Raw genomic sequence first — 24,068 nt, forward strand, 5'->3', positions numbered from 1 at the left:
AAATTTAAAGGTATTAAATCAGGCAAATACATTTGCAAAGATCTGGAGCCAGTGGGTTGGCTCTTTTTATATGGGATGTCTGAATTATGTTGACAATCTAATAATGCGCCTGAGCAGCTAAAGGCTGATACAGTCCTGCAGGAGCCGGTAATGTTGCTGTAACATCTTATAACATTAAGGACATCATGGAGATAAATGATACTAATGTAGTCTGAAAATGAACATCTCCCTTGGTTTAAAAAATAAGTTAACTTCAAAAATAAATATTGTGCATTTACCATTTATATCTAGAATCTTGCATGGAATTTATACATATTGCTTTATATAAGTTACTGAGCTAAATATTATAGTAAAATATTCCTGCCTCTTTTCAAAGCAAAAAATATAATTAGCCGAAGTGGAAAGCACCATTTTCTCTTGTTATCCAGCCATAGCTATTACTTTAAGCAAAATCATAAAAGTGACATTACACGGCAGAAGTAATGAAGTGTGGGTGGAAAATCAGCTGAGGTGACATGCAAAATGAGACACTTCAGGACTGTCTGTGCTTGTAAATGAAATGCAGTCAAAATATTGCTCTATGTAGAATCTCATAAAGAAACTGAAAAACTTATTTTATCCAATTCAGGGCTGTAACATTTATTAAACTAGAATGATTATTATTAAACATTGCTATTTCTTTCTCTGCCTTTTTTTTTTTCCCCAGCTATAAAGGAGTTTTATTCCAATAACATATTTGTTATAAATAACTCACAGACTTATTTATGATGCAGCATTTTTTATTATGATTTCCACCAACAAATTATAAGTTAGGATTTGTCAGGATTCTGGATAAATGTTGTTAGGAACTAGCTAATAAGCTAGAGATTATTTACATTGTATCATTTATCTTTTTAAATATAATACCACATGCCACACGATTAATATCTGTTTTCAGCATCTCACACCAGCTACTATGCTTCATTAGCAAAAGTAACAGGAAAGAGAAATTAATTAAAGAAGCATAAAATACAGAAGCAGAGCTTGACAATTTTCACCTGTTCAGGCACAACAATTCTGAACACACTGACACAGAACCACAGAAGTACTGAGGCTAGAAAGTACCTCTGGAGATCATCTAACCCAACCCCTCCTCTCAGAATAAGGTCAGTCATCTACAGGAGGCTCTTTAGTTGGGTTGAGGCTCATGTCCAGTTGGGTTGAGAATATCTCTTAGAGTGGAGACTCCATAACCACTCTAGTTGGTCCAGTGTTTGACCACCATCACAGTTAGAAAGGTTGTTTTTGTGTTTTTTGTCTTGTGTTTATACAGAATGTCCTGTATTTAAGTTCCTGTCTGTTGTCTGTCATCCTGTAACTAGATACCACAAGAAAAGTCTGACCACATATTCTTTATTCTCTATAACCTCCAGTGATAATATGTTTGTTTTCATACTTATATTCCTCATATTTCAGCATTAACCAGGCCAGGGCAAAAAGATGGACCAGGAAAACGGGGGGGTGGGGGGAGATAGTAGCTTAATTATTCTGATTTAAAAAAAAGAATACCAAGAGTCATATACTGCCTGAAGATAAACAATCTCTCATTTCCTTACTAACTTTTTTACCCTTCAGCGTCTTTGAAAATATGACGGACTAAGGAAGAAAAAAATGTTATAGTTCCTTTTTCATTAGTTACTGTTGCATATTGTATTAACAGATGTCTCCCAGTGAAGGCCTTGATCAACCAGCGTGGCAAGTCAGTTTCTTACTACCTAATATTGCACTATAAATAATTTTCATTAGGTGCACTAATGCAAAAATTACATTGGAATTGCTTGTGTGTGTGTGTGTGTGTCTGTGCAACTACTTACATTTCAGGAGTAGAGTCAGTATGGCATTCAAGTGGTGCTTATATTTGCTGTTTGTGAAAAAAAATATAAAATTGTTGGGCCAAAATGAAAGCTGAGAAAAGCAATAAGGAGATAGGAAGCACTGAGAAGATGGTTATTTCTGTTGAAGCTTGTAGTTGGCTTGCACATCATGTTTTATTGCTATAGAATGAAATGAAGAGAAAGAAAACAATAAAAAGGCATAACACATATAGAAAGAATCGTCAAAGACCAAAAGTGGCAAAACTGTATGATTCACTTATCAGGAAATGTAATAGGATATAGTCTTGACTATTCAGCTAGGGAGAAAGGAATTGCATAGTGGTATACCTACATGTCCCTAAAATCAGCTGTTTTCCAGCAGCCAGCAAAAAAGAGATAAATGAAGGATATTTCATTGCTTTAAAAAAGAAAGTAGCAGTGCAGCTTGCTTGCTTGAATAGAAGAGAAAAAAAAAATTGTCATATCCTTCTTCCATACTTGAGTCAGATTGTATATCTTGTTCCAGTACTGAACTATATATTGTAAAGACACTGGTTCATCACTTCTGTGATAAAATAATATACTCAAATTCTAGGCTGTTCGAAGATATAAACTCGTGGTCGAGATTTATGTTATTGTTTTCAAATACTGACCTTGAATTTTATACTACTGAACTTTCACCATCTTTTTTGTGTTTTAAATAATTTCTCATTTAGCAATTATCACAAATTGCTATATCACCAACTGAATTTATTAGCACACACATATTTTATGCATCTGTTTCATTGAATAAAATCTTGAAAAAGTTCTAATTTAATACAGATTGCTGAGAAACTGTTTGTAATTGTGAAACTATTTCTACCTCTTGGTTATTTCTTTTTCCAGAACATCCCAGAAAGAGTGAAGTTTCTTCTTTAATCAGTTCCCCATCCTTTATCTAATGCTTCCACTAAATCACAGCTTCTGCAATTATATTCCCTTGTGATACCCTCTTCTTTGAATCTGTGCAAATTTGGAGAGTAAATTTGCCTTCTATCACATTCAGTACTATTTTTTTTAGTAGCATTTCTTCTGGAATATGTAACTTAAGAACTAAAGTCTACCATAATAAGGAGGGGTCTCAAGGCTATTAGTATTTCTCATAATATTTCAGTTTTCTGTAAAAAATAGGACTTTATAGAATATTTCTACAACCATAGTTGTTTACTATTCTTCCCTAAAGAGATTTAAAACTGCCTTCTGTTTTATTCATGAAAAGTGCTTGGGTTTTATTAATGTTAAATGTCATAGAATCCTAGTACTTTTACCTTCACTTCTGTCTCCCATGAAAGGATATACATATATTTATGTATATATTGCTACTCTATTGCATTCTTGATTTGATTGGGTTTTGTTTGCTTTTGGGTTTGGTTTTTGGTTTTTTCCTCTTCTACTCATCTGTTATCCCCTCAAATATCTGATGTGATATTTACAATTAGTAATTCAGATGTCAATATTTTGTAGTCTTGGAACAGAAGACAGACAGAAGAGATAATTTAGCTTTTGTACCCTTTTCCCAAGTGACTAAGATCTTAAACCATTAAAATCTTAAATTCCTTGCCCACACTTCCCTCTTTAACTGTGCTTTGGTTTAAGTCCGACTAGTTGATGGCTTTGAATGGATCTTGCAAATCTGTAAGGCATAGTGTTCTCATAAATATATCAGAGCAATTGCTTTACAGAATTACAGGTCAGCTCCCTGAAAGGTGGGAAATATGTTTGTTGATTTTTCCCCAAATTAAACTTAATGAACAAGAATATGACCACAGATAGAGGATAACATATCTTTCAATCCACTTTATTGGTTTTTTCAAATATCAAGGGCAAAGTGGACTTGCATGCCTTGATAAAGATCACAAATATAAGCCTTTATAAAAATCTATATCCTAAACAAAGTTGAGTTGTTATACAGTACTTCTAAGCAGTACAGTTTTCCAAACACATAGCTAAAGCAGGATGACAATTTTAGTCCCAATATTACATTACTTTGAAATGTACGTAATGCCAATTTGTATCTTGCCTTTCTACAAGCAGTTAAGTTCCTTCTCCGTACACAAAATAAGATTGACGTTGCTTTGATTGAGGTTTATTATGATAAAGAAAAATGTATTCTTTAGATTATTACATTACTAAAATGATTTTGATATCATTAGTAGTGACACAGTGTGCCAAAAGAAAGTACACCATAGCGTACTTTGGAAAATAAACCAGGCCTACATTTTTTTCTTGATTATTTGGGGGTTTTATTTCCCATATAGATAACATGACAAAAATCAATACCTAAGCAGACAGTGTTTCCGATCTCTACAAGAAGAAGTTACCAGAGATGTTATGTTCACTTTACAGGAACAATCTTAGGACAACATGTCTCCAGAATGAGTATAAGTTAATTATGCCTGCCAATTATAAAAACAAAGCAAAATTTTGAAGAAAGTATGAAAACATACTAAAGAATGCATTATTTTGAAAATTAATACTAGGCTATTTCTACAACTTTCATCTTTGGCTGATATTGGAAGTTTCAGGAGGCCAGCTTGTTACTTGCATTAGCTTTTGGAACTTTTCTCATGGTATTGTTTACTGGACTACTTGTAATGGGTTTGTGTGTCCAGGTTTTGGCAGCGGGGGTAGCTACAAGGGTGGCTTTTGGGAGAAGCTGCAGGAAGCTTCCCCCATGTCCAACAGAGCCAATGCCAGCCATCTCCAGGACAGACCTGCTGCTGGCCGAGGCTGAGCCAATCAGGAGTAACAGTAATTCCTCTGTGATAACATATGTAAGAAGGAAAAAAAGGTTGTTGGGGAGGTGAAATTGCAGCCAGAGAAGAACAGAGTGAGAACACGTGAACAACTCTGCAGACACCAAGTCAGTGGAGAAGAAGGGGGAGAAGGTACTCCAGGCACCAGAGATGATGTTCCCTGAAGCCTGTGGAGGACCATGGAAGTGCAGAGATCCATCTGCAGCGCATGGAGGAGACCATACCAGAGTGGGTGGATGCCCAAAGGAGCTTGTGACCCTCTGGGAGGCCTGTGCTGGAGCAGGGTCCTGGCAGGGACCTGCTGACCCATGGAGAGAGGAACCTATGCTGGAGCAGGTTAAAAATCTTAAAAAGCTTAAAATCTTCCTATTTCAAAGTTACTTTCCCACTCCACACCTCAAGCTGGCATTAGCCTTCAGAAGAATCTAGACCTGAGATTCAGAGATTTAGCTGGATTTAAGAACCTTGAAAACAGAAACATTGTAGACTTTCAGTTGTTCTCTGTAAAGCAGATAAAACTGCCTGCAAACAATAAAATATGTTGGTGAAGCAAAGGCTCAGATAGAAAGACTTCATTCATTGCTGTTCTGCATGCTGAAACCAAGTCCTGGGGTGTAATACTGTCAAAGTATCAATGAATACTGAAGTTCAGGGATTTCTACCAATTCCTACCAGCCCGAGATCTGGCATGAACGCAGTTATACCTCTTTGTCCACATATTGCCACATTTGGATCATGTTATCCTTCAGATAAAGGCTGTTAAATTTTTCAATCTCCGTGCTTTCTTTTTCCCCTGAAAATTATTTGGTAAACAAAATTGAGGTAAAATTTCTGAAGCGAAATGGATTGAATATATTTGCTGCATCACAGTTTGCATTTTGTTGATATATCTCCACAAAATAGACCTACCTGTTAACACTAGAAAACTAGATGGAAGGCAATTTTTTTCCCCTTTTTTAAAGCCTAAGTGATGCTGATATGTTTGATGGGGCAGCATGTGGGTTGGTGTTGGAACTGGGGGGGGTGTGTTGGTCTTGTTCTGATTCTGCCTGCCTACAGAATCAACACTTTTGTTTAAGCTGTCCCCCTAAGGATGCACAGGATGGTGCAGACTTACCTTCTCCAACTTCCATAGCAGTTGCACTATGAAATCCCACCTCAAACCAGAAGGGCTATGCTGCTAGAAGATGCACAAATAAACCTTTGACTAAAAGACTGATCCTTCTTCCATGCAAGTTGAAGGGAAGCTGAATGGCAGCACACAGGATAGCAGTGCTCATCTGTAAGTGGCAAAAGAAAGGGAAGGATGATTAAATAAAACATGTTTAACAACAGACTTATTCAGCTACCCTTTTACCCCTGAAGACATCAGAGTTTTGCTACACTGTGACAGAAATAGCAAACAGGTTAATCCATATTGTTTGCATCTGGTGTCTGAGCAGAGAGGATTTCCTTGAAAGCAGTTTTTCAGTTTCTTCACTCATCGCTTAGATGAGATCCAGTCTGAACTGACAGCTCTCTTGTTAGCAGAATCATCCCTGGAGGGACAAGCACGACTGTTCTTTTCTTGAGTTTTTGGTGATGTCCTTCTGGTTGGAGGTAATGGTATGTATTCAGACTGCAGCTTATATGGCAGAGCTAGGGGCCTCCTTGTATAGCAGAGGCCACCTGAGTGCCAGCATGCTCACTTCTAAATATTTTTAATGATATTAAAGCTTTTTCTAAAACAAAACAATCAACTTATTATCTTTATCGTTCTTCTATGCACTGTTCTGGCAGAGAGAGTGAGGAACCCTTCTGGGGACAGAAAGAGAAATAGTTAATAACTGATAGCTTAAAAGGAAAAATATAAGTAATCTCGGGGGGAAGGAGGTGGAAAGGGCAAGGCAGAGTGATAAATCTCCAAGACTTTGTATCAGAGCTCCTCTGTACTGCTTCTATAATTTGCTACTCCTGCTGTGGTGTAACTGCAGGTAAAAGTTGCTTTTTGATCAGGTAATTGTGTTCAGAGAACACCCAGTCATGATCATGCAATTATTTCTGGTGTTTTTGTCTGCCTTCACCCCTTGAAAAAATAGCATCTGTCTTAATTGTGCCGTTACATATGAACCGTGCATTTTGAGTGTCCCCATGGTGCTGCTGCTGCAGATATTGAATCTTCCTGACCACAGGCAAATAAGTAGCCTTTCCTCTGGGAGGGTGTGGAGCACCAGGGGGAGGTCTTTACAACTATGTAGATTAAAAAGAGATTGTACACTAAACACAGTGAGGATTCAAGCTGAGCAGAAGTGTCTCAGTTCCTCTCACCCTGGGCTGAAGCAGCAGAGATTGCTCCTTGGCCCACACCGCCTGCTCTCTGGCTTTCAGATCCTGGGAAAGGCAGTTTTTACGAAGACTTGTAATTATCTTTTGGGAACTGGAATGAGCATGCAGATATAGGATATCTAGAGCTGAATTCGTATGTGGTCCTTTTATCAAAAAATCTGACTCTGTCATTAAGATTCTACTTGATAAAAATACTTAAGATATTTTTTTCTTAGCCACACTGTGTTAAGCCTTAAAAAACAGTAAATTGTTTCCTCATTTTGGCTGTTTTTAAAACAAGATGGAGCAGTTCTACATCATTATTATCATGAATGGTCAGAGTACATTACCCCAAACCAGTTTTGCTTTTTTTTTTTTGTACTCTAATAAATGACATGGTTTTATGAGTGTTTCAGTGTCATGATCTAAAAACTTTTATAAAACACTTATCTTCATTGTTCATGTGAGATAGTTTAAAAAATAATCTTTTTGGCTTTGTGATAAAGTCAAGACCTGGTGTTCAGGTAGGGGAGATGACTCATAGACTAAGATTATCTTGCATAAAATATCTGACTGAAATAAGATTGTTATTGCAAATTAAGGAACACAGTGTCCAAAATTATTTAAAAACTTCTAATATCTTACTTATAAGTCTACTATGAAAACATCTTCTCTGAAAATTGCACATGAATTACTTTGCTTAGAGGGTGATGAGGCACTGGAACAGAAAGTTATGCCCAGGAAAGTTATGGATGCCCTATCCCTAGTAGTGTTCAAGGCCAGGTTGGATGGAGCCCTGAGCAACCTGATCTAGTGGATGACATCCCTGCACATGGCAGAGGGAGTTGGAACTAGGTGATCTTTAAGGTGCTTTGAAACCCAAACCATTCTGTGATTCTATGATTTCATAAAATCAAAGGAATATGGGGACGGAAAAAAATTCACATTCACTCCACACACTTCTAGGCTGATGCCCTAAAAATAGTACAAGCGATAGAAGAGCATTAATTATCTCCTCCTCAGTAGTATGTTTTAACATCCCCAGGTACAAACAAATTTTATGGGGTGACCTATGATAAGTAAATGATCAGACTGATAATTTATTTTCCCTTTTGCTCCATTTCTTTCATCATTCCTTTTCACCCCTGAGTCTCTATATTGAAGACTTGTATGTTCATTTGACTGATGAAAAAAATTATTCTCTTTGTGCTTGTTTTTTACTAAAAACTTTGGTTTTCTATTGAGAAAATAATGGATGGAAAAATGTTTTCCATTTCTGTACAGTATCCACCATTTAATTGTTCAACTTCCAAAAATTTAATGCCAACTTTTACATTTGGAAGTCACTAAATTTTTATGCATTTATATAATGAAAAAGATGTCTCCTAATTTTTGTTATCAGGCAGTCTTATGGCAGATACTTACTTAATCATTATTTATTCTTTCTATTGTGTGTCAAGAAATAATTTTTTTTACAATTAGTTACTTCAGATGGATGTAGTGGTTAGTAAGTCTTAAGAACTTAACCAAAAACATGGGCAGAAGCAATGCAAAACATCAGTGTTACCACATTTTTAAGGGACCTAAGGGTTAAGTTAAAAAATTAAAAAAAAATAAAACATATGATGATAGTTCACTGCAAGTTTTCCAGACCAATGAAATTATTAATACAACATGTTGGTGCATGAAAAACCAAAAAGGTATGACAGATAATTCAGTAACAAAATATGTGTTAATATATACTACTGTATTCATAAATTTTAATAGAACTATTTATCACAGCAAGAACTGTTAAGGAATTCTGTAGATTTTCTGCCACTGTGGTAAGATGAATGATGAATCTGATGCAATGCAGGGTTTTTTTAATAATTTATTGGGTCATGAGTTATGGTTTTATTCAATTGAAAATTATTAGATGGGTTTGCCCCAGGCAGTGAGCATGGTATATGAAAAAGAAAAATAGATTAAGTAAACACTCGATGAGTTTAATCATTTCAAACAGGGCAGTGGATAAAGGCACTGACAGATTTGTCATTAATTCAGCAGATGTTTTTACCTCCACACAACATAATCACAAGATGGGAGTTGTCAGTGAAGCTCTGAAAGTGTGATGATAATAATGAATAGTCTGCATAATCTATTATTTTCACAAAATTGATTTATTTTCTCCATGGAAGTCAACAAGAGATGGAACAGAGGGTAGAAGGTCTCTTTCAAGAACAGTGGCATAAAAATATTTTTCTTCATCCCAAATTCTTATATTTATTTCTGATTAAATAAGGTCATTCTGCATAATGATAGCTGGTGGTGATCTTCCCTGAAAGAAAACAGAATGAATCACCATTGCTGCACCTTGTTCACATTATGATGATGCCTTCACCACCAAGATTATCCATGGAATTTTTATCAAGAACCACTATCACTGGCTTCCCACTCAAAGACCTTTAACATGCAATCAAATCCATTTCTCTTCCAGCTCAGCATATTCTGTGTTCTGTTTTCTATAATAATTATTAAGCTTCTTTGAGAACAAAGCAGAGACCTGAAGTAGGTTAGAGTAAGATGTGTGCCTTCTGTGCTGTTCAACTAAGTGTATGCAGAGGTCAAGGTAGTAAGTCCTCGTGCTAAAGGAATGATCTTGACACCCACAAGCAATGGATTTATTTTTATTATTTGCTTTATTAATTTATGTGTATGTCACTTGACTTATGATAGAACTGCTTTTTCAATGGTGAGTGAAACAGCCAATAATATCTCCAATATATAATTTTATGTGTCTTTTGATCATTGCCCCCATCATAGAAATGCTGAGCATTTTCAACAATTTCACGTGTAGCTATAATTGTTCAACACTTAATAAATAATAATTTTTAAAAGCATGTGTCTGAAACTGCTTTTCTAAAAAGAAGCAAAGATATATTTCATGAAAAAACAGTTTGCCTTTCACAATTACTCTGTGTTACATAGGAAGTGTTTGAAGACACCGAAGTTAATATTAAATTCTCCTAGGCACTACTTAGCTACAAAAACTGCAAATTACCCTATATTTTTTCTTTTTTTTTTTCAATTTATTGTGGGAACTTCCAACAGCTTTGCTAATGCATCTGACATTTCCTGGATAGTGATTCATTCCATGGTTTTCAACACAGCATCAAGACCCCCTGAGCAGATCACAGAAACAGAAATTCTGTGGACCAGGTTGTAAGAACTAAATCACATCAATGACAGGAAAAAAGTTGGATCTTTTCTGTGTCAAGAAAAACATACTTCTTTTCCTTTTCAAGTGTTTCACTGATGAAACTTCAATCCTGATTAAGTACTTTGTTCTTAAGCAAACAGAAACAAGAAGTTGTTATTACATCACCCTGGGTTAACCTTTTTACATGTTTGATATACAGCAGGTAAGCAGCAGATATAACCATTTCAAAAGATACTTTTTCCAAGAGTAATGTGTGTAGCCTATAGCGTAAGAATATTTTTGCTTTCAAATTTTGCTTTACTGGATGTTTTAATCTGTCTCTCTTTTCTGAATAGTCAAAGAAATATTAAAATATTAGCTACTCCATCTCTCCTTCCCATCAGAGTAGATGGTAGCTTTGACAGATTCATGATTTAGTGTTTAAACCTCTTTGAGTCTTTAAACTACAGTCCACCTTTCTTTTTCAAGTGCTGTAATAAAAATGGCAAGGAATTTGCAAACAGAAGATAAGCAAGTCACAGGAAAAGACAACGTCCCTGTGTTATCCAGCAAGAATGGATGCAAGGTTTCTGTACACCGAACCTCAGAATTGTTAATGAACACTGCAAGAGCAGGTTAGCTACTTAATGATTCCTTAGATCACATCTTCCATTCCACATCAATGGCAGTTGCTGCAAGGCTGTGTGAATATTAAGAAAGAGACTATACCTGCAATAATGAGAAAAAAAAAGTTAGTATTTGTCCAAATTAAATCAGCTCTGGGGATAGATTTTTTTTTCAACCTGCTGGAGAATAAATCATAGTAACAATGACAACAATAACAATAGTAATAATTGTCATGATTATATATACAATTTTTCTTAGAATTTAAAACTTTCCATACTTCCGCTCCTTATGTTTCCTTTAGTGCTTTTATTTGACTTTAAAAAACTGTTTCTAGAATAACTCTCTCAGATCTGTACAAATACCATTTTTTGAAACATTTGATGATACTTTAATTTCATAAGAAACTGTGTAAACGTTAGTTTTCAATCTGTTACCTTTTTGTGTGAATATGTTATTTTAAATCTATTTTTTTTTGGCTATAGGAGGAGGGAGGGGAAACGTACAAAAATGCCTGGAGCTACTAAGCGGGGGAGTTAGGATAGAATGCAATGTGACAGCTTAAGTTTGTTGCTGCTGTGCATATAATGTAAAATGGTCATTAATGCTATTCTGTAAGGAAACTTGCATAAAATAATTAAATGAACCCTAAGGATGGCTGTCAAACTGTCATATACTCACAAGCAAGGAAGTCACCAAGTAAAGCTGTCAGTCAGGTCTGACATTCTGAAATCCTTCAAAAAGTGTTAAGCATTCAAAACTCTGTTAGTAATAAACCTGGCAACAGTAAGATAAGCTGGCCTGCCACTGCCTCAGGGTTCTTTTGCAAATGACACTGTGATATGACTCAGTACCCTCACATTTGGAAGAATCTAGTTCATTTTTTTTTATTTGTTCAAGAAAGAATCAAAGACATGCTTAACTCTTCCCAGCAGCAAGCATGCTTATTTTCCAATTTGTAAATAAGTTAATATTGGCTTTTGGAGAACTGCAGTACATATTGACTAGTTTGTGTAAATCAACTTAGGGGACATGTAGCCTGTGGTAATTTACATCAGATAAAGATTTATCTGACAGTCTTTTTTTTTTTCCCTCTTTTCTGGACAAATAAATGTATTAACACTAACAGCTATATGAGACAGTTTAGCCATTGATGCTGGATGCCTCATTTTAGCAAACCAAGTCCTCACTAGAATTAGGGTCACTTGTAGTAATTTCTTTAAACAGAGAGCTAGTAATGATCAGAAAATGGTCATTGCCTAATCTAGCATATTATCACTGTAATTTCCAAAGTACCTGTTAACAATAGTATCTTTGTGCCAACTGTGCAATTCAGAATCATTAAATGCACTCAAAAAACCCACAGCTTCTTGCTCTTTATTGTTATGTACATCATCTAAGTAGGTTTTGGATTTTTTTTTCCTGTTTCCACCTTTCTTATCTTTCTTTTTTTCTTATTCCTTCCTTTTCGTCTCTTTAGTTTTTATTTTCTTTTTTCCCCTTGTTTTCCTTTCTTCTTCCTTCTTTTCTTTTTCATTGTTTTCATTCTCATTGTGTCTTTCATTCTCTTTCTCTCTATTCATCTCTTTTTCCTTCTTTCTTTAGTCTATGCTTCTCCATTTGTCTCTCACTTTTTGCCTTTCCATTTCCTTCTTTTGCCCTAGCTCTTCTTTTTCATTTATTAGATTGATTTATTTTGAATTGCTCTTAAAAGAAATATATTGCAAATTATGCCCTGGGCTGGATGGAAGGGGGAAATGTTTCCAATTAGATAATGTTCCTTTTAATAAAAACTTTAAAAAGGAGGAGCTTGTAGGAGACAAAAGTCCACAGTTAACCCATGCTAAGTCACTTTGTGTCAGCTGATTTGTAAATCTAAAAGTTAAGAGGTGTGTCTACTCCAGAACCAGTCACCTGACCTTCTTTTGTAGTCACCGAAGGAAAGTAACATTGATAGAGTTTCAACCAACTCCTCCTACTTAAGTTGTCTAAAATGGGTTAAAAATTGCCTCTGGAAGATGTCTCTTCCGTTCTGCTGTGTATGAAAAAGACTTGGGTAAGTAGTATAGAGTTAACTGTCTATATATAATGTAGTCTTCTGAAGTTGGGTAATTTTAAATACATTTATTGTAACTCCTTTATGTTCAATGGGTTAGGACACTAATTAAATTCTTGTTCCTTTCTCATCATTAGGCGGACATTGTCTTACTCTGTTTATATCTACAACTGCTGAACTGATTTTCTCTCCGTCTTGGCTTCTCATCATTTGGGATGTCTTTAACTTTGAGGTATCCCTTATTAAAGAAGCTATATAACTTAACCAATCAATGGCTTTGAATTAATGAAATTGTATTGCACCTTTTACATAAACCCCTTAACAGTTTCTGATTTGTTCTTTCCTGCAGATAAGTATTGACATAGTAATTTAAGCATAAAAACAGTTTGAAAATGCTGATAGTCACAATTTTAATAAGTAGAATTAATATTCATCACCCCGGTTTTCCTCTGTCCTTCTTCAGAAGTTCATGTTTGAGGGACCCAATTATTAAAGGTCAATTTGGAAAAATGTGGCCCCAGTGATTGCTCAGAATGATCATCATGGCTAGGCTTCGTGAACGAAGATTTGAGAAGGGCTCTATCCACGCTTGCTACAAGCGCGCTGATGGCTGAAAAGGCCAATGCCAGATAGACAAGTCCAGTTGCAGAAGGCACAGCAGAAAGACTCCCCAGGTGATATCGACAAGACGCGATTCTTTCTGCGTTGTCTTTTCTCCTCGAGAGTGATCCTGCGTGTGTTCTCAAAAGCAGCAGCAGCGTTATAGATGGTGTGTCTCCAGGCCTCCCGATTGGAGGCCAGGGTAGACCAATGGTGGTGATCAATGTGGCCAAGGCTGAGGGATTGTTTCAGGCAGTCCTTGTATCTCCTCTTCGGGGCTCCTCTCTTGCAGCAGCCAGTGGCAAGTTCCCCATATACACAGCATGATAGAATTGTGTCAAAACACAAGTTTAGAACCCAGATGACTCAGCTACCAGAAAACTGGAGTATTTATAAGCAGTTTGCATAACACAAAGTTATGCAAAAGTAATCTTACTGAGTGAACCCCTTTAGAGGTGAGTTGAATGAGTTTTCTATGACATTTTTATAAATATTTCATCCTAAACCCACATAGAGTGTGGATTTGACAGGGTGGAACCCTCTGTAAGGCAGTTCTAATAAAATATCAGTGCTGTATCAGGAAAAGAAATTGGTGACTAGTGCATTTAATTCTTGTCTATCACTACATAATTCAACAACATTTTGCATCATGAAGGGATGAAAGTGAAGTAACACTAGTAGTCAGTGTTTCCATCCATGACATAGTGTTTACAAATGAATTAGAAAAGTGATCAGAATTCCTCCTTGTGTCTTATTTTCTGAAAATACGCTGGCTTTTTAACAAAAATATTTTAGCAGGGCATCACTTGAAAAAGGTAATTAATTCTTTTCTGAGGCTCTACATCTCAACTCTAATGAAATTTTACTATTTCTATATCAGCAATGTTTCAAGGTAAGCTGTTTGCATTCCTCTGCAATTTAAATGTGGGTTTTACTTCATAGGGATCTCCCTAAGGGGTTTTACTGTCTATCATCACTATAAATCCATGTTATCTAGCCAGTAAACAAGAATTGTATTGTTTTCTGCTGAAATAATCACTTTTGGAGAATGAGATTTCATTTTGTTTTAATCCTTTTAGCCTGCAGCTATTTTTCCTCAGTCATTATAACTCTAACTTAAGTTTATTTTGAGTAGTTATTCATGCACTTGCATGTTTCTAGTCCAATCCATTTCCACATAATTTTTCACCAGCAGTCAAGCTTAGCTAGTAAAGAACGATGAAAAAGATGTTGCTTTAAGCACTGGTGAATTTTCTATTACATCCCTCATTAAAATAGAATTAAAAAATAGATAACATTATAGATATGTGTGCTGGTATGTACAAAACCCCACATTTATGTTTTGCAAACACTTGAACTGTCAATTTTTATTTTCTTAGCTGCTGCTGGTTGTCTTGTTTTAGGCTATGATAGTGCTTAATCTCTGCAGTCATCGTTTTTTTTGTAATTAAACACTGAAGTGGAAGATCTTGATAAAATCAAAGTATTAAACTGGGTCTACAGAATGGTCATGGAGAAGCAAAAATTAACTTCTTCAATAGACACTGTGCTCTTCTATAACATGATGATCTACCTGATAAGTTATCTTCATATTTATAACCTGCCTTTTGGTCAAGTTCCATAAAATTACAACATAGAATCATAGAATCATAGAATAGATTGGGTTGGAAAAGACCTCCAAGATCATCTAGTCCAACCCCTGATCCAACTCTAATTACTATATCATGGCACTAAGGGCCATGTCCAATCTCTTTTTAAAAACTTCCAGGGTTGGTGAATCCACCACCTCTCTGGGCAGGCCGTTCCAATGCCTGATCACCCTCTCTGTAAAGAATTTCTTCCTAACATCTAACCTAAACTTCCCCTGGCAGAGCTTGAGCCCATGTCCCCTTGTCCTGTTGTTGGTTGCCTGGGAGAAGAGACCAACCCCCACCTGGCTATAACTTCCCTTCAGGTAGTTGAAGAGAGTGATGAGGTCTCCCCTGAGCCTTCTCTTCTCTAGACTAAACAATCCCAGCTCCCTCAGCCTCTCCTCATAGGACTTGTGCTCAAGTCCCTTCCCCAGCCTGGTTGCTCTTCTCTGGACCCGCTCCAGCACCTCAATATCCTTCCTGAACTGAGGGGCCCAGAGCTGAACACAATATTCAAGGTGCGGCCTCACCAACGCAGAGTACAGGGGAAGGATCACTTCCCTGCTCCTGCTGGCCACACTGTTCTTGATGCAGGCCAGGATGCCATTGGCCTTCTTGGCCACCTGGGCACACTGCTGGCTCATGTTCAGCTTCCTGTCAATCCAAACTCCCAGGTCCCTTTCCACCTGGCTGCTCTCCAGCCACTCTGTGCCCAGCCTGTAGCGCTGCAGGGGGTTGTTGTGGCCAAAGTGCAGGACCCGGCACTTGGCCTTGTTGAACTTCATCCCATTGGAGTCAGCCCAACTCTCCAGTCTATCCAGGTCCCTCTGCAGAGCCCTCCTGCCTTCTGGTAGGTTGACACTCCCTCCCAACTTGGTGTCATCAGCAAATTTGCTGATGATGGACTCAATCCCCTCATCTAGATCATCGATAAAGATGTTAAACAGGACTGAAATAAAAAGCCAACTCAAATTCCTTTTAAACTCGGATAATGAATTGACTTGAATTATCACTTAGTCCCAAAATTCTGTAAGATACGCTCAGTTTCTTTGTTTGGTTTATGTGTGGTTGTGGCACTAAACAATAGTCTAAAATCTGATGGCTGTGTTGTTCCCTGAGAAGGACTAAGGATAACCTCCTGGGAATGTGATGATACCCCACAGACACCAAAAGGAGTTTGCCTCTAATCTCAACACCTACTGGACTGAGTTTTGAAACTAAGCTCCAAAACTGTAGCAGGACTACAAACCCCAGAAAATATGTATGCAACAACAATGTATGTAAAAGCTAAGCCTCATCATGCAAAATCTACGTGAAACAATAAGGATAATGAAACCAGAGAAAAGGCACTCAGAGCACTGCCAGCAGAGCACTGAATTTATATCTGCTTCAGAGATTTCCTTAAATACTAAAGTTAATATAATTTTTCAGGTTTGATGAACAATGGCTTTTTTTATTTTCTTTGTCCAATGGCAATTCAATATTTTTGCAAGTGTGTTTATTTTTCACAGGTAAAGACAGCATATTAAGTATTTAGATCAAAATAATTGCTTAGTCCCTACTCATTCAGACTAAAGCCAGCAGTAATAAAAGACATTAAAAGATATGCTTTAAGTTTCTTGCATTAAAATTTCCATTAAAATCTGTTTCTCTCTTCTTTTTCCCTTTCATTACAATTCCCTGTCTGCATATTTCTTATCTTTTCTTAATTTTGCATTTTTTTATATGTTTCTTTCATCAGACTCCCTCAACGCTCTCCCACCCCTCTGTACCTCCTCTTTCTTTCTTACTGTCTCCATCTTTTTTGGAACTTTCTCTGCATATAGGAAATAAGTTCATTTTCTCCTAGTCTGAGCACAGCTGAAACCTTTGTATATATCACAGAGTAAAATGCAGTCTACTGCACTGAGAAAATGATGAACTAAAATCTTTGAAGGTAGGAGAGAAAAAGAGGCTTTTATACCATCATTGAGGAGGCTACATAAGTGACTTTGTTTCAGAAGATTCTGCATGACCGTGACAGGCTTTTAGCTCTGTGACTTTATGCTCAGTTTGCCAGAAAATGAAGCCACTCTTTTCAAAGGTGTTAATTTATTTATTTATTTTTATGTGAGGTTTGTTATACCATCTAAAATATTATAATCATTCTTCGTTTTCTTTATTTTCTGGAAATGCATTTGTTTCTTTGAAAAAAAGGAACTACTTTGAACTTAAATGTCACTTTCAACTTCTAAACCCAAAGTTATTGCAAACTGATTAATTGTTGTACCAACATTCATTCTTGATGGATTCAGAGAATTTTCCAGAGATATGGACTTCATCATACTTTTGAGTAAAAAACTTGCAGTTCAATAAGAAGATCTGCAATTAAAGTGATGACACTTTCAATACTCTTACAGTTATTGCTCTCAGGATTTCTGAAAACCTTTCCTTGGAGGTCATACAGAAAGCAGGCCTGTGATTTAGATACTTCTGCAAGAGGTCTATGGGAAGATAGAAAGATGTGGATGATTTCATCCCCCATGTACATGTTAGTCAGTTGAAGTGATATCTGTGGCAGGAAAACAAAACCGTACTATTTCAAAAACAGATCTACTGGATCTAGAGAACTAGAGAAATGTATTGTGTTTCATTGACAACTAACCAATATGACAGAAATGCAAAAATACTGAATCAAAATTTCGAACAAACAGCAGAAACCCTTTATAGAGCACTGGATCAGTCATAAAATCCCAGTATTTTCTACAGTGACGGTGATTCCTGTATTTTTGTACTCCTACACTTGCATCCAGGTTTTATGGCCTTGAAACACTTTTTGCTGAGGAAACAGGTAGCAGTCAGTACATCATAGAGCAAGAGAGATCAGAGACAAAATTGTGATATCTCAGTGACAAGAAACATCCCTTGCAGTCGGTCTACCTATCATTCTGTATTTAACCCACCCTCTTCCAAGGCAGAAATTTAATGAAATCAAAACTAATGAGCTAAATAATAGCACTTTACTTTCACAGAAGCTTCCAAACATTACCTTATGGGTTTTCCATAACAAATGCCTGAGAGAAGCAGAAACTGACAGTTACAAAGGGCTTTTATTTTAATCTCTTAATCTCATATGTACAAGTAAACTGTCATACCTATATATGTATAAAATATCTGTTCATTCTGAAACTATTTTCACTTTCCATATGGAATGCATAACAAATAATATTAATCACTTTAATAACCAAAAAAAGTAAGTATTTAATTTAAAAGTAATTTAGTGTTTAGATTTATTGAATTAGCTTAAATAATGAACAAAAAAGAGGAAAGTGGGAAGGTGTCTCCGTTTGCTATGAAGGTACATTTACGTATGGGACATATCTTGAATGGTAAAGATGGAAGTAGAAAATATAATTCTCAAGATATTTAATTTAAAACTAGTAAATTGGTCTTTTGTTTGGAGAAACTTGAGCAGACATGACTGATTTTAACAATATTTTAGAGAGTCAAGATAAGGAGAAAAAAAAAAAGAAAAACAAAACAACAACCCCCCAAATCATCATTTTCCTTGCCAGAAATGCACATAGATAGTCTGGGCTATAATTTCTTTAAACTTTAAAAAAGACTTATGTTTACTGCTAAACCTTCATGGCAGATAGTAACCTTTACAGCTTTAAGAATGTCTGTCTTGAGACACCTTAAAGTTATACATAGTCTAATAACTATTTGTAGGCTTTTGGACAAGAAAAAATGACTTTTACCAACTTTGGAGAAGTGAAAATAATCTTTAAAGTCAAATTTACACAGTGGGCTAAAATATTCCTGATTGTGAAATTTACTGTTACTGAATTGTAACAAAGCACGTTGTGAAGAAAGGTAGTTCTTACTAGAAAGGGTTTTCTGAAGACAGAAAAATAATAAAAGAGCTAATTTTCACACAGGCAGTGTCCACTCAGTGGAAAACCAATTTTGGAACCACGTTGATGGTGGTATATACTGGAAAATACACATGAAAGTTATTAAATATTTTAATTCACAACAGAAGAATCAAATAGAAATTCTGTCAACGCTACTTTTTCTAAAAAGATTTTTGTGCATGTTTCAGACAAAAAGTTGGGCAATTTATTCTTTTGATAACTGAAGAGAAGAAACAGCAAATTGTATCAGAAGTATATTTTTATTAAAGGCAATCAATGGATATAAACTAGAGAAGTCAAGAAAATTGGGAGGTTATTTCTCTTATATAACTGCAATTTGGAAGTAAACACAAGTTTTAAGCACAAAGGCCTTCCTCATTTAAATCAGTCAAACAAACAAAAACATTCAAAAGGCAAAATGTCCCTCTGCTGAAAGGTATCAAACCTAAAAATATTAAAAACCTAAATCTTATGAAATAAGGAAAAAATTTAAAAAAATGTTTACCAAAGCAATAAAGTCTTAGTTTTGCTTAAATAAATTTAAATATCCAGTGGACTTTAACAGAATTTTAATGACAGTCTTGAAAAGGTAGGAAGAGTGTTAATGAAAAGGGTCAGACTTACTCAGTTACCCTTTCACTGTCATTTCCCTTTATTCAGTATGTGGGGAGAATTCGGCACTTTAATCAAGCTAAATTCTAAATCCGGTGAACTCAATAAAATCATCTCTCATCTGGTGATATCTAAGATTGACATTTTAAGTTACTTGTCTCTTGAGAGAAAGACTTGTTGCTTTCCTTCTGTCAAGACTGCAAGTTTTACTTATGATTGGGTGTTTGCTCTAAAATTTCAAACCTGATCCATGCTGTCTTTCCCAGTGGGTAGTCTGCACAGCTCTTGCTGATATTACTCAAGCTTACCAAGTAGGTTTTAGCAGTTATTTCACAAAATACTTCATATCCCAAGTATGAAAGAACTTGCTTTGTTCTTTCTTTGCCAGAAATGAAGTCTGAACTGAACAAGTGGTTCAGTTAATACTGAAATAGAATGAACTCTGGAGAGGTAGGAATATGGTATTTTTCTGGGATGGGTAACACTCCTAATGAAATTGTAAACTTTTGTATACATTACTTAATACATTTGCTTTTAAGCAGGTATGAGAAAAGCTCTTAATGAATACATAGTTTTTGCCCCATTCTGAAGTCAAAGTAGAGCTGAGGAACTGCTCCAGTTTCAGCAGGGAAGCATCAGCAGGTCTTTCCCAGAGCTATGTAAAGCTTTTAGATCCTTCCATACAATCTAACTTATTATTTTAAAAGTATAATGGTTTTGATCCATTAATGAGCCCTGCAGTGAGGGCAAAACATAAGAATATTTTGCACAACCTTTTGAAGCATCTCATTTTCTTGTATTCAAGTGTGATTTCCACAAAACTCAGTAGAAAGCAAAGAACCATTGTGATCACAGAACTTACACTTTGACAGTTCTAGAGACAGTAGAATGTCAATGAAACAATTGGGAAAAAAACTCTTCAACATCATACCATGATACAGCTCATAAAAGTAATGTGTTTTTAAAAACAGCTTTCATTGAATACTTGATCGTTTAATTAACATTAATTAACATATTGCTGCATAGACTTTCTTTGTCCAGAATCTCAATCTAAATGTGTAAGCCACTGACTGTTATTACCTGCCAGCTATTCTATAAAAACAATTGAACATATGTGCACTGTTCTAAAATATCTGCTAGCAGAATGTTGAAGACATTTGGCTCAATTTGAAACTACCATCAGAAGAAAAATAATTACTTCTATTTAAACAATAAACACATTTACAAGAATAACAAGAAAGTTTCACAAGTTTCTGATTACAGATGGGTTAGATCACAAATACCTTCTGCTTTTTCATATCCAAAGGGAACAAAAGTCTATGTACTTTCTCTGAACCTCTATATTTATTCTCAACTATGTTAATTAGAGAGACAAGTGTCACCTACTTAGACACAAAGAAGCTGGGAAAGGAGCAAGTAGCTCAATGAACCATGAACTATAATAAATAGGTCAGCATTAGGAGATTTTTAAGGAGACTTTTAAGGTCTGCAATCTGGATATAATTCTGTTTTAACACCAATTCTTTACCAAAAAGTATCATAGAACTGTAGAATGGTTTGGGTTGGAAGCGGACCTTGAAGATCATCTATTTCCAAAATCCCCACCATGGGCAGGCACACCTTCCTCTAGACCAGGTTACTCAGAGATCCATCCAAACTGGCCTTGAACACCTCCAGGAACAGGGCATCTATGACTTCCCCAAGCAACATGCTCTAGTGCTTCACCACCACCACAGCAAAGAATTTTTTCCTAACTTGTAATCTAAACCTGCTTTCCTTCAGTTTGAAGCCATTCCCACTTCTTCTGTCACTTCATGTTCTTGTAAAGTCCTTCTCCATGTTTCTTGTAGGCTCACTTCAGATACTGGAAGTAAGTTAGGTCATCTTGAAGCCTTCTATTTTCCAGGCTAAACAAACACAATTCTTTCAGACTTTCCTCATAGGAGAGGTTCTCCAGCCCTCTGACCAACTTGGCATCCCTCCTCTGGATTGCTCCAACACGTGAATGTCTGTCCTGTGTTGAGGACTGCAGAGCTGGATGCAGCACGCCAGGGGGTCTCACCGTAACAAGGCAGAGGGGCAAAATCACCTCCCTGGACCTACTGGCCACTCTGAGAATGTTTTCTCATATAATCACTGTAGTGCTAAATAGAAGATTTTCTTTCCCTAGAAGATGAAGCTACATATTTGAGCAAGTGATGTTTGGCAAGCTCTGGATATATTCCCAATAAGAATGGCTGACAAACAGAGCATGGGCTGTTAAATCTAGAACTGGAAAGTTGAATTCAGAAAGAAGTAATGATATGTAAGATATGAAAGTATTTGAATCCTTTCATCTCTAATCATATAAAGTCCTCTCATGATGATTAGAGACATTTTTTGGGCTCCTATCCTTCTACTAGTAGAAATTCTTGGAGATGCCATTAAATCAGGTATTGTTTTGTTCTCAGTTCAAGCATCACCAAACCCAATCATGCAAGCATCATGCTGTTGTAGTAATTATACTATGCCAGTATTTGGAAGTGTTCAAAGAACATTGCTTCACTTGTTGAAAACAGGTACAAAATTTCAAGGAAAGCCTTTTCTGCTTTCTGCCATATATTTTTTTGACAGCAATGATAATTTATTTTTATGTGAATGCAGTTACACTGTACAAAGATTTCAAACATTTCTCATTTTAAATATAAAAATTTTAATATAATGATTCCATATTTAAATATTATATATATAAGTACATATATATAAACATGACTGTGAAGAAGATTAAGTTGTTAAATTGTAATGCAGAATAGCAAACTGATATAAGAATGATGGATAGCAAAGATTTATGTATTCCATTTTGATCTTGCAAATACCTAGACTGATTTAATTTTCCTGTAGTAACCTTAAATCTATTTATTTTGGTGATGAAGGTAGGGGTTGAAACTACATCACTGTACAGAAAAAACGTTAAATATATTAAGATATTGCAGTTACAAGTTTAATAGAACTCATTAAGTTTAAAAGTACAATTATGAAATACTACAAAATCCCTCAGTCTACTGAGAAAATCTTTCTATCCCAAAAATTTCCCATGTTTTTCTTTTTCAAAAGCTTATTTTTATAATCAAGGAATATTTACCGAAGAAATAATAAAGTATTATGTTTTTTACAATTTCTTATATATTTCTACCTTAGTTCCTGGTTTTGTGTGAAGAAAATTATTGACTTGTTAAGTCATGGTTAAATTGTCCGCCAGGACTCCAAAGCTTTCTCTACAGATATGCTTTCCAGTAGGTCAGCTTTTAGTTTGTACTGATGAATGAGGTTATTCCTGCCCAGGTGCAGGAAACCACACTTGCCCTTGTTGAATTTCAGTAGTTTCATCTTGGCCTAACTCTCTAGTTTGTCCAGGTCTCACTGAATGGCATATTGGTATACAGCTGAAATACCTGAATGCTGTATCAGCCACTCATCCTAGTTTTTTTAAAATGAGCAAACCACATCTCTACTGAGCAGATCCCTCAAGAGGCCAAAGTTCATTTTCCTGAAAGCCAAAGTCTACTCTTTTGAACTGAAGACTAGTGAGCTTTCTGTGCATTTTCCTTTCTGTTATAAGGATCTTTAACTCTTTTATTTCATGGTAATTGAAGCCCAGGATGATGTTGAGCTTTACATCCACCACCAGTCCTACCTTGCTGGTGAGAACTAGGTCCAGCACAGCACCCCTCCTCATTGGCTCCTCTATCCCATGAAGAATGAAGTTGTCATCAACATATTCCCTTCTTATGCTTATGCCCTCCAACAGGTGTCAGGGTGGCTGATGTCCCCCATGAGGACCAGGGCTTATGAATATGAGGCTATTCCTATCTGTCTGTAGAAGGTCTCATCTTGGTCTTCTTGGTCTGATGGCCTGCAGCAGACCTCCACTATCGTGTCATCTGACTCTACCCTTCTTTTAATCCCGATCCATAAACTCCTCATTAATCATCTCCTCATTCATCTCCAGGTAGAGCTCCATGCACTTCAGCTGGTCATCGACATAGAGGGCAACACGACCTCCTTGTCTTCCCTGCCTGTCCTTCCAAAAGAGCCTGTACTCTTCCATTACTACACTCCATTCATAGGAACCACCCTACTAGGTCTCTATGGTGCCAATAAGGTGTAGCCCTGCAGGTGTGCATACATCTCTGTATCCTCTTGTTTATTTCCCATGCTGTGTGTATTTGCATAGAGATATTTAATTTGGGACCTAATGAAGCTGATTTACTGAATTGAATGGCTGCAATTCCTTTGTGCTGCTCTTCAGGTGCTCTCCTGCTGACCTGGGATCCAGTTCAATGCTCTGCTGGCATGGGCATCCAACTAGTAGGAGTTGAATTGACTACTAGGAGGAGGTAGAACTGAGGTTCCCCTCCCCCAGCAACTTTAGTTTAAAGCCCTCTTCACCAGCTTGACCAGCCCAAGACTGAAGGTGCTTCTCCAGCTCCTGAGAGACAGACCCCATCTGTTGCCAGTAGATAAAGTTTCTCAAAGTGAG

This window comes from Myiozetetes cayanensis, unplaced genomic scaffold (genome assembly GCF_022539395.1).
Source record: "Myiozetetes cayanensis isolate MyiCay16 unplaced genomic scaffold, myiCay2020 scf1, whole genome shotgun sequence".
NCBI lineage: Eukaryota > Metazoa > Chordata > Aves > Passeriformes > Tyrannidae > Myiozetetes > Myiozetetes cayanensis.